We start from the raw sequence: 11,201 nt of genomic DNA, 5'->3' as shown, positions 1-11,201 counted from the left end.
GCTTCATTCACCCCCCTGCAGCTGGGGAGACCCAGAGCACACTTCAGGTTCTAATGCAACTTGACTTAGTTTGTGTACATCACAACCATCAGTGGATTATATTTTTTTTCTCCAGAAATTCAATCATATTTATTTGATCCCTGATACGTTGTCTTTTTTGTTAATGACCATGACATTTCTGCTCTTGATGTCCCCTTATGAGCCCTACATTTTGCCTTAACCTACCATAAGCATGACAAATGTATTATGACTAGGAGTCTCAGATGGGCAACTCCTGGCCCTAATTATGAGATGACAGTAATAGAATGGCAGTGTTATTGAGGTATTTGCATGTGTTTTATAACCGAGTCTTGGTTTGTCGCACCTGGAATTTCACTTTGCAAACCTACCCTGAATGTCACTAACTTTTTTTTTGTTTTGTTCCTGCTTGACCAATTTGACTCAAGATAACTAGGTAGTATATTACATGTAATTACCCTTGCCACCAGAAATGTAGGACGCTTCTCTAACACATCTGTCTGAAGGGTGTCAATCTGTTAATGATCGGCTCATTAATGTCCGGTCCTGATTGAGCAAGAGGAGCTTGTTTGTCATCAGGCCTTGTATCCATGAGGTTGTCTGTCCCACTTTCACCCTCTTCTAATCAGACACATTGCTAAACAACCTAGGTTCAGATAGTATACAGTCAATCCAAGTCTTCCTCTTTGCTTGGTTGACTGTGCCTGTCTCAGTGGAACCAATAGAATAATCCCAAGAGTACAAGCCCATATCTGGCAATCCAGGCTCGGCGCAAAGTATTTGGAAGAGATCAAACTATTTGATCACAGGTCTGACAACTGTGGAGTCAAGATTCAGAATGTTTGCTTACATTTGAGATGTTAGGTTATTGATGACCTGTTTGACATTTACAGTGAGGTGTATGACGAGCCAGGAGGGGAACAACGATTTACCCCGTCTGTCACAGTTAAATGGAAGAGAGCGACACCTCGTAGCATTGACCAGCCATGTGTGGTGGTTCAGATAAAAGCTATGCTATTTCCTGCCAGAGGAAGTAGCGGCGGAACAGAGAACTCTTTTAGGAGCTGTTTCGTTTCCTCTCTTTTTCCATCATGACTAGGAACATTCACCAAGAAGAAAAAAACATGTGGAAGAAAAATAAAGAGGAAATCTTTCTTCCACTGGCATAGCAGAAACTATCTTTCTGACAGGACATTTAGATTGATTGTAGATTTGCATGAAGAGAAAGGTTTCATAAATCATGCTGAAAAATGAGATCTATTAATCAAGAGGACGTAGGTCGCTGTTCTCTCCTAATGAGATGATGACACTGTCAGGCCATTGAACAATCTGCTTCACCCATGATGTTTCATCATAATAGGCATACTGTACAACGTACATCTTGCGCTCTCTTTCCATCTATCTCTCGCTCTCTGGCTCTATGCCAAGTAGTAGAAGTGATAGTAGCATTAGTAGTGATATTAGTAGCAGTAGTAGAATTGGTAGCAGTAGTGGTGATAATAGTAGTAGTAGGGATTGTAATGATAGTAGCAGTAGTGGTAGTGAGTAGTGATATTTGCGATAGGTAGGCTTCATTGAATTGTTGGGGTTGACAGATGTACAGTATATGCCTACATCACTGACTGTCCCCTGTCTGTTACGTGTTTTAATGTCAGTAGTAGAATTCAGAGAGTGCGACCCCGTCAGCACAACACCAGGCAGGTTGTGTCTCCTCTCATCTCCTCTCTGGAAGAATTTACCCTTTGACCTTCAGAACGTACTTCTCCTCCCAGCCAATCAGGTGCTTCAGATCCCTGTCGGGCGCCAGGCCCCCTCTTGCTTCGGCATCTGGTCGTTTGTGGTGAAGAAATGAAGGTAATAATAACCTGAGATATAACGGCATAAGACTCCTCACCCCTACAGGCGAGAGGTCAAGCTACCTATAAGAGAGCCATGCCTACCGCTGTGACCACGCAGATCACAGATTCATCATCAGAAATGACAAAGTGAAGCAGAGCCCTGTCCAAATCTGTCCCAGAGTTCTTGCATTACACAAGCATTTATTTTAGCCACTATAATATTAACTACAATAATAGCTGCCAACTCTACATCTAGATTTAGTTTTGACCACAATAACAATAATTTTACATATACATTTGTGTCATTTTATTTGTGCATTTAAAGGTCCCAATTGACTCAGTAAACTCTAGGCATACTGGTAAATTGATACCTATAATCACTTCACAAGACAGATATGTGCTGTGTGAGAAGCGAGATGCCATCTCAAATCGAGAAAGGAGATTAATAGATCTGAGGGCTTGTTTCGGGACGTTAAACCTTGTCCTGGAGAATCTCCATTGACCATGATTTTTAGTCTGGGCTAGGCTTCATCTGTGTTCGGGAAAACCATCCTAAAATTCTTATTCTTGTTCACTGGGAATATCCCCAAGTGGGCCTTTAACGAGAGAGATCACAGTGGGCCTTCAATGAGAGAAATCACAGTGGGCCTTTAATGAGGAGGGAAAGGGAACTGGTCCCTGATGTGTTGAGATGACTGCTGCTTCCAGATTAATTTATTGTTTTGGTCTTTGGCCTTTGTCCTCACAGCTTAAATCAATACTAGAATATCAGATATTTATGTTATCATTTTTATTTAACCTTTTATTGCTAGACAAGTCAGTTAAGAACAAATTCTTATTTGTGTGTCATTGATGCATGAATTAGATGAAGTCTAGGATAAAACACAAAACAGGAAGGAAAAAGGCTTTTTAAAATTTGATTTGGGGATACCTAGTCAGTTGTACAACTGAATGCATTCAACTGAAATATGTCTTCTGCATTCAACCCAACCCCTCTGAATCAGAGAGGTGCAGGGGGCTGCCTTAATCCAGGTTTTTTAAAGATTCAGGGTTACAATTCGGGTTAGAAGTTTGGGGTTAGGATTAAAGGTTAGGGAAAATGTTGAAGGGGAATCAATTGTTTGATCCCCACAAGTGTGTGTGTGTGTGTGTGTGTGTGTGTGTGTGTGTGTGTGTGTGTGTGAGGGAAAACTGAATGTCTAATTAATAACTGCCTAACCTCATCCCCTCTAAACAACCACAACCACAGCTACAACAGAACATAACTTTTTACAAGCCACATGGCCAGATAGACAGACAAAGGAACCATCATACACATACACACACATGCTTCCACACACACTTCTCAGATGAATGGCTGTGTGAAGACTTCAGAGGGAAGCCACATTAGTGTGGTTTCAGTATTTCCCTCTACTTCACATGGCTGTTTGTTTTGACCAAATGCCTACGTCCTAACTCTCTGAGTGCTCAATCCCTAGTCGACCAATCTGAAGTTAATGAAGTCTTGTGATAAAGAGGCATTGTTTTACGTTTAGATGAGTAGAGACCATTATGATGGATAATACTCAGCCATGGCCAGGCTGATCTTAGGATAAAGCAGACCCCAACACTTCAGCACCAACCAGAGCCTGTGTGTGCGTCCATGCGCGCGCATGTGTGTATAGGCTGTGTTTGCAGCCACCTAGAACCTAAATCAGATTTTCTTTCTATATCCAATCTTTTTTTCTGACTGTCCACACTCCATTTTGCATGTGAACAAAATATGATTAGAGTATTAACACTGAGAATATATAAATATTTGGATGAGCAAATGCCGCAGCGGCACAGACTAAGATACAGTAGAATAGAAGATACAATATAATAGAATACAGTATATGCATATGAGATGAGTAATGCAAAATATGTAAACATTATTAAAGCAGCCAGTGATTTCAAGTCTATGTATATAGCGCAGCAACCTCTAGTTGCAACTGCTGGTTATTTAACAGTCTGATGGCCTTGAGATAGAAGCTGTTCTTCAGTCTCTCGGTCCCAGCTTTGATGCACCTGTACTGACCTCACCTTCTGGATGGTAGCGGGGTGAACAGGCAGTGGCTCGGGTGGTTGTTGTCCTTGATGATCTTTTTGGCCTTCCTGTGACATCGGGTGCTGTAGGTGTCCTGGAGGGCAGGTAGTTTGCTCCCGGTGATGCGTTGTGCAGACCTCACTACCCTCTGGAGATTCCTGCGGTTGCGGGCGGTGCAGTTGCTGTACCAGGTGGTGATACAGCCTGACAGAATGCTCTCAATTGTGCATCTGTAAAGTTTGTGAGGGTTTTAGGAGCCAAGACAAATTTATTCAGCCTCCTGAGGTTGAAGAGGCGCTGTTGAGCCTTCTTCACCACACTGTATGTGTGGGTGGACCATTCAGTTTGTCAGTAATGTGTACGCTGAGGAACTTGAAGCTTTCCACCTTCTCCACAACGGCCTTGTCGATGTGGATAGGGGGTGCTTGTACTACTCACTTATCCAAACCTTAGCTAGAATTGATTTGACCTGATTTAGAATGTCAGAAAGAGGTAGTTTCACTAAAGGTGATAGAGATGGGGTGGGTCAAGTTGAGCAGCTGCAGCAACACCTCACAAACTTCGAGCCTTCATCAGAACAAACAGAACAGCAGGAAAGAGGCCCAGACTGGTGTGAGTCACTTCGGCCAGTGAATGATGATACAAAGCTGCTAATGAGATAGCACAACAAGAGCCACGAAAAGGTGAGAGGGTCCGCAGGTTAACTGAAAAGGGCAGAGAAATTGCGCAACGAAAGGTGGAGACAGCTCGAACATCGTTTCAGGGTCAGAAGTGGAAGGCTCTGGTAAAGGAAGCAAAACTGTCACTGACAGGCTGTTGCTCTGAAGACCTACTAGAAGACCTCTTAAACAAGATTAGCCATACCTCTACAGAGCTAAACCTTTTCTTTATAAATTTGTGTCAAATCGACATTCCCGACAACGATATACGGCGCAGAGTTGATACTTGTGAAGTAGTTACAATGTCTATTATCAAGACTGTAAGGTGTCATTTAAAAGGCAGGGAAGAAGGTCAAAGTAACCAGATAGAGTTGCACTGGAAGGACAGCAATTCCTTGTGCATGTCCGAACTCTCACATAAGTCAAGTCTCAACTATCAGCCCTCAAGTGCTTCCTCACAGTCTCATAGCAACTCAAAGGTCAACTCCAGACGCTCAAAGCGTGTCATCTGTCAAAAGACAAGAGGCTGCGGCGGAAGTTGCTGCTAACCAAGCAGCTTTAGAAGTAGTTGAAACAAGAACGCCAACTAGAAGAGCTTCAGAGACTCAAGATGAAGATAAAGAAAGAGGACAGCGGAGCAAGAAGCTGAGGCTGTGAAACGCAGCTTAGGAAGAAGCTAGGCTGCGAGTCAAGTTAGAGGTAGAAAATGCTGCCAGACGAAGGACGCTAGAAGATAAGCGTAGAGAGTTAGAGCGCCTAGAAGTGCTCAAGAAACTAAATGCTGCCAAGGCGCGAATGCAAGTGTATGAGCAAGATGAAACTCAGAGGATGAGAAGAGAGAACTACTCTCTAACTGCAAATCTGTGAAAGAAGTCATGCAAGTGGCTCATTTCACAGTCTCTCACCACAACATGCTGTGACAAGCACACAGCGAGAAGATGGCACCAAGACCATGTTCAGGTTACTAGCGGAATCAATCAGTGAAAGCCGCCTCCCCATACCAGAACCAGTAACATTCAATGGAGAACCACTCTCGTCACTGACTGGAAGGTCTCCTTTCAGACTCTGATAGACAGGAAGAACATATCAGCAACTGAGAAGATATATTACTTGAGAAAATATATTGGTGGGTCACAAAGCCATCGAAAGTTACTTTATGTTAGGAACAGAGTCAGCCTACTATGCTGCATGGACCATTCTTGAAGAAAGGTACGGAACAAATTCCTCATCGCCAAGTCTCAGAGATAAGCTCAATGCATGGCCTAAGATAGGATCCAGGACAGTCTTGAACTTAGAGACCTTGTAGATTTTCTTCGCAGCTGTGAGGCTGCTATGTCTCAGATAAAAAAGGGCCTGGAGGTGCTTAATGACTGTAATGAAAACCAAAAGATCCTCGCTAAACTTCCAGATTGGCTAACTTCCAAGATGGAATAGAAAGGTCATAGACATCTTAGAAGAAACTGAGATCTTTCCAGCTTCAGTCAGTTTGTGAAGTTTCTCACAAAGAAAGCAAAAGATAAACACAATCTGTGACATCCATGTGCTTTGAAAACCAAGCGAAGATGGAAAAGCCTAAGGCGCCAAGGATTCCAAGCCCGGAGCAAGGGCAGTAGCAACTAACTCTGATAGAGAAAGATACTGTTACTAGTTGTGTCTTCTGTGAAGTCAGGTCACAGTCTCCACAAATGCTGGAAGTTCATGGATAAGCCCACCGCAGAGCGACAGAAGTTTGTTCAAGATAATAAATTGTGCTTTGGCTGTTTTAAAGGCCTGGGCATCGCTCAAAAGATTGTGATAACAGGAACACCTCCGACACGTGTCAGAGGAGGCATCCATCCTGCCTGCACGAAGATCGTACTAAAGAAAGGTTAAGGGATAGGGAAGACCCCACAAGATAAGGGGACAAGAGCGTCAAGTGAGGCCATATCTAACAGAGTCGTAAGGGACATTAACAACACTCACACCTCCACAATCATTCCAGTATGGGTGTCAACCACAAGTGAGCCAGATCGTGAAGTTCTCGTGTACATGCTTCTTGACACCCAGAGCGACACCACCTTTCATCCTTGAAGAGACAACAAAGGCTCTCAATACAAGGAAGGAGCCAGTCAATTGAAACTCTACAATGGCTTCAAGGAATACCATTGTGCCCTGCCAAGCTGTCTGGTTTGCAGGTTTAGAGGGCTTTACTTGGAGATCCCTCTGTAGCGACCTACTCGAGAGGTTTATTCCTGCAAACAGAGATCATATTCCTACTCCAGAGACTGCAAGAGCATGGTCTCATCTTGAACACATTGCAGAGGAGATTGCTCCTCAACAGAGCTGTGATGTCGGTCTCTAATGGCTACAACTGCTCCCAGGCTCTCCTTCAAGAGAAATTGTCTGAGTAGGGAAATCAGCCTTTGCTCAGAGTGCAGATCTTGGCTGGAGCATAGTCGGCTATGGAAATCCATGTATCGACTATGGCGACCCTATTGGAGTGAGTCATCGGGTTATCGTTAGACAGGTGATGCCAAGCTAATCTTCTTCCAACCTCACAAATCAAGTACACTATGTTTGTAGAACACGTGTAAGAGAGTAATCACAACACTGGACATTATCAAACGCTTGAATCTGACTTCAATGAGAGAGCTGCAGAAGAGGACCTCATATCTCAGAGGATATCCGGTTCCTGAAGAAAATGAAAGGGGCATCAGAGCGTAAGGACAATGGACATTATGAGATGCCGCTGCCGTTCAAGGGAAAGAAAGACCCAATCTGCCCGAACAATAAAACATGTGCAGTTCATGACTCAAGTGCCTGGAAAAGGAGGCTAAGGAGAGACAAGCAGTACTACAGAGGACTACACAGCATTCAAATGGAAGAGACTATAAGCTTGTGGAGATGCTGAGAAGGTCTCTAAAAGAGGAAATTAACAAGCATCCAGCATGGTACATCCCGCACCATGGGGTTTTATCACCCGCAAAAGCCTGGGAGAGGAATGCACGAGGTCGTCTTTGACTGCTCAAGCTAAGTTTCGAGAACGTCCTTGAATGATCATCTCCTTACCGGTCCAGAGTTGACAAACACATTGCTGGGCGTCCCTTTGTCGATACCGTAAGGGTCAGTTGCAACCGTGTGTGATGTAGGCGCATGTTCCACCAGTTTCATGTGAAAGCAGAGTGACCAAGGTGTCTACGGTTCCTTTGGTGGGAGAACGGAGATCACTAGGGTCTCAGCCACTCAGTGTGTCGTGTGAAGGTCCACTTGTCAGGCGCAGCTTCATCTCCTGGTAAGCGCCAACTATGGTCTCAAACATCTTGCTGCCGAGAAGCGACGGAGGAAGCTTCGGCGAGAAGTCTATCAGTTCACTAGAAAGGAACTTTTATGTTGATGATGGGTTGGCGGCGTATGCGTCCTGATAGCTAGGCTGGCCCAGCTGGTGAAGAGAAGCAAGAGAGCTTTACTGCTTGCCAGGCAAACTTCGGTTGCAAAAGTTTATCTCTAACAGCAAGGAGGTGTATAGCCACAATTCCCAAGGAAAGGAAACGTGCCCAGGGTGCCAAGAGACACTGGATATGGCTCTGGGTGAACCACTGCATGGAGAGGCGCTTGGTGTACTGTGGTGTGTCGCATCAGGCGAGGTTCCAGTTTTAGGTGGTTGTTCGAAAGGAACGCCACTCACAAGAAGAGGGTGTTGTCTACAGTAGCCTCTGTGTATGATCCGCTTGGGTTTGTGGCACCCTTTGTCCTGGCCGAAGCAGATCTTGCAGCGGATGTGTCGTGACAAAATCGGCTAGGATGACCCCCTTCAGATGACCCTCCCGTTCCCAGTGCGGAATTCCGACTCAAGGTCTACAAAACTTGTCTGAAGTAAGGATCCCACGAAGCTACTTGCCGTCAGAGTTTCAAGGAGGTGCAGGGATTATAGGGCTCCATCACTTCTCCGGCGCTTCAAGTACCTCAGGTTATGGAGAGCTGCTGCATGCACTCAGTCAATCCAGCACCGCAGGAGAAGTTCACATGCTGCTCCCTAGTTATGAGAGGAAAGTCGAGAGTCGCACTCAAGGTTACACGACCGCACTACGAGCTGGAACTTTCAGCAGCGGTGGTAGCTGTTCGAACAAGTGACATGCTCAAAAGGAGCTAGAGATACAAGGTCTGCAGGAATACTGCTGGACAGACTCGAAGGTAGTTCTTGGCTACATCAACAATGAAGCCAGGAAGATTCCCACGTCTTTGCTTAGCTAACCGTATTCAACGCATTAAGCAAAGCACAGATCGCACGGTAGGTGTGTGACTACTCTGAAGAGAATCCTGCGGATCACGTTCCAGAGGTCTCACATCAAGACACAACTCATGAAGCTGCAACTGGTTCACAGGTCCAGACTTTCTTTGGCAACATGATAGAACTTTCCCAAAAGGAACAATACAAGCGGGGAAGAGTTCTCAGACTAATGATCAGAGCTGAAATCCCTGCGGCCATGATACCCAAGCAAAGGAAGAAAGATCATTCCTAGATCACCTTCATAAAGTTCTCAGACCTGTCAGGCAATTAATAGGTTAAAAACCTATTGCCAGGTCCAAACGACGTGTCAAGAAGCCATTGTTAGGCATTAAAATGAGCGTCCAAGTAAGCTACAAGCATAGAAGAATATGAAAGAAGGACGAGCGGCAGCAGCTCACCGTTATAAAGATGGTTCAGAAGCAGCCTTCTCTCCCGTGAGATACCAACTTAGGGCACAGAAAGCACATCAAGACCAAAGATAAGGAAGCAAAGCTTGCATAAATCTGAGTCCATCTTCATAGACAGCCCTCATGTAGCCAAGAGATTTTATCCTCAGGGTGAGGAGGGTCGTCTCTGGCTCATGTGCAATCTTCATCCCATGTGAAGCCATCCCGCAATCCTGCCAGACGATAGCCACTTTGTCAGTTGCTGCTCAGTTCAAGCCACTAATGTCAGTGAAAGGGGACAAAAGTACGCACACCATCAGCGACTCCATTGGAAGACGATGCAATGAGCTGCCAACAATCCAACAGGTATATGGGATCCTAGGATGCTAGCAATTCTGCCAGTTATCTCTCACATCTACAAATGTTGGTGAATGCAGAGAAATTCAGAAAGATGTCACAGAAGGAGCAACAGGATGGCTAGGACTAGGTCTATCCGAAGGAACACATCGGAACGACCGCGCCCCTCCCTTCACATACTGCGGGAATGGCATGCCTTTGGACCTTTTCCTATGCACAATTGGACGGAAGAACGAGAGTTAAAGCCGTTACGGGCTCCTACTCACTTGTATGGGCTCCACGCAGCAGTATCCATGGAAATGCTTGCACGACTCTAACCACGACGCTTTTATTCCAATTGCCCTGCGTTCATTCATTTCCATACGGTGTGGCTAGTTACATGTGTCGTCAAATCAGATGTGATTATCAACTGGCAGCAGAAACACTTCATTGGCGCAAGACTAGCAGAGTTTTGTGACGCCCTGAAAGAATGGAATCAAACACGAGCCTGAAGGAACTTTGGAGGATGCTCGAGTTTTATAATGAACAACCCCACTTCAAGTCACATTGAGGTGTGTGTTGGGGAAAGGCAAATCCGCCACAATACGAAGTGTCATTAACATCCACTCTTGGATCAGTCAGACGGAAGACTCTGACACCGCTTCTTTTAGTACTTTTCTATGAAGTCATGCGCGATTTTTAAATAGTAGGCCCTAACTACGGAAATCTGAATGATCCAGTAGGCTCCAGAACCTACTCACGCCAAATCACGCTTAACAATGAAGTCCACAGTTATCATTACCGCCACCTGCGTTCTTCTCTTTTTTTACAGCTGCATCTAAGGAAAGATCCTTATCTCCGCAAGACGATGGCGCAGACCAGGAGTACAATTCTTAGCAATGAATTATCCCGGACAAAGGGTTGGAAGAAAGAGTACCTCCGTAAACCTCCAACACGACAGAAATGGAGTAAAGAGAGAAAGAACGCAAAGGATTATGACATTGTCAGCTTGCTGCAAGATGATTACTGCCACCACGCAACCAGTGGAAATGCGCAATGGTTACAGAAGTGTACCCGGGACAGGTTATCGGCGCCGGTAGAGAAAGATTCAAGTTATCGTCTCTGATCACGCGACTCAACCCGAGATGAGAGAGCGTAAACGCCCATCACCAAACCACCTATCTGAGAGAATGCGCCCATCATAAGACAGTCCCCCTCTGGAAGCCTGATCAACGAAACATGACAGACCCTTTCACAGAAATCACCGAGTGCTGGTGGGGTGTCCGCGAACGTGGTAACTAAACACCCCCGACAGTTATTGACTTAAAGGTTATGTCGTTAGTCTTTTGTTTGAAATTGTTTACGTATCCGCATGTGCGGGAAAATGATAATACAATCGGGAACTACGTAGCCTAATACATGGACTGTAACGGGGATCCCTTATTGTAGCAAAACACTTTTGGAGGGAACTGGCAATCCGCGCCTGCGTTTTGAGCCTAAGTTTTCATTGTAAGCGGAGAGTGAGTCATAAAGGTTGAAGAGGTATGTTAGATGAAGTAAAATGAAAGGTGAATTCATGCCAGGACATAATAAGTGTGAAGTTTGATTTCCTCCCTTCTGAATAATAAGCAG

General features: G+C 44.9%; 1 protein-coding gene across 2 annotated transcripts in view; it reads left to right on the top strand.

Annotated features, from left to right (window-relative positions):
• Positions 1-11,201, top strand: part of LOC112229655 (probable GPI-anchored adhesin-like protein PGA18) — a 22,247-nt gene that overhangs the window by 3,423 nt on the left and 7,623 nt on the right. The gene's annotated exons all lie outside the window — the stretch shown is intronic.

This window comes from Oncorhynchus tshawytscha, linkage group LG31 (genome assembly GCF_018296145.1).
Source record: "Oncorhynchus tshawytscha isolate Ot180627B linkage group LG31, Otsh_v2.0, whole genome shotgun sequence".
NCBI lineage: Eukaryota > Metazoa > Chordata > Actinopteri > Salmoniformes > Salmonidae > Oncorhynchus > Oncorhynchus tshawytscha.
Note: the sequence above shows the minus strand (reverse complement) of the source record. Positions and strands in the feature narration are given on the sequence as shown.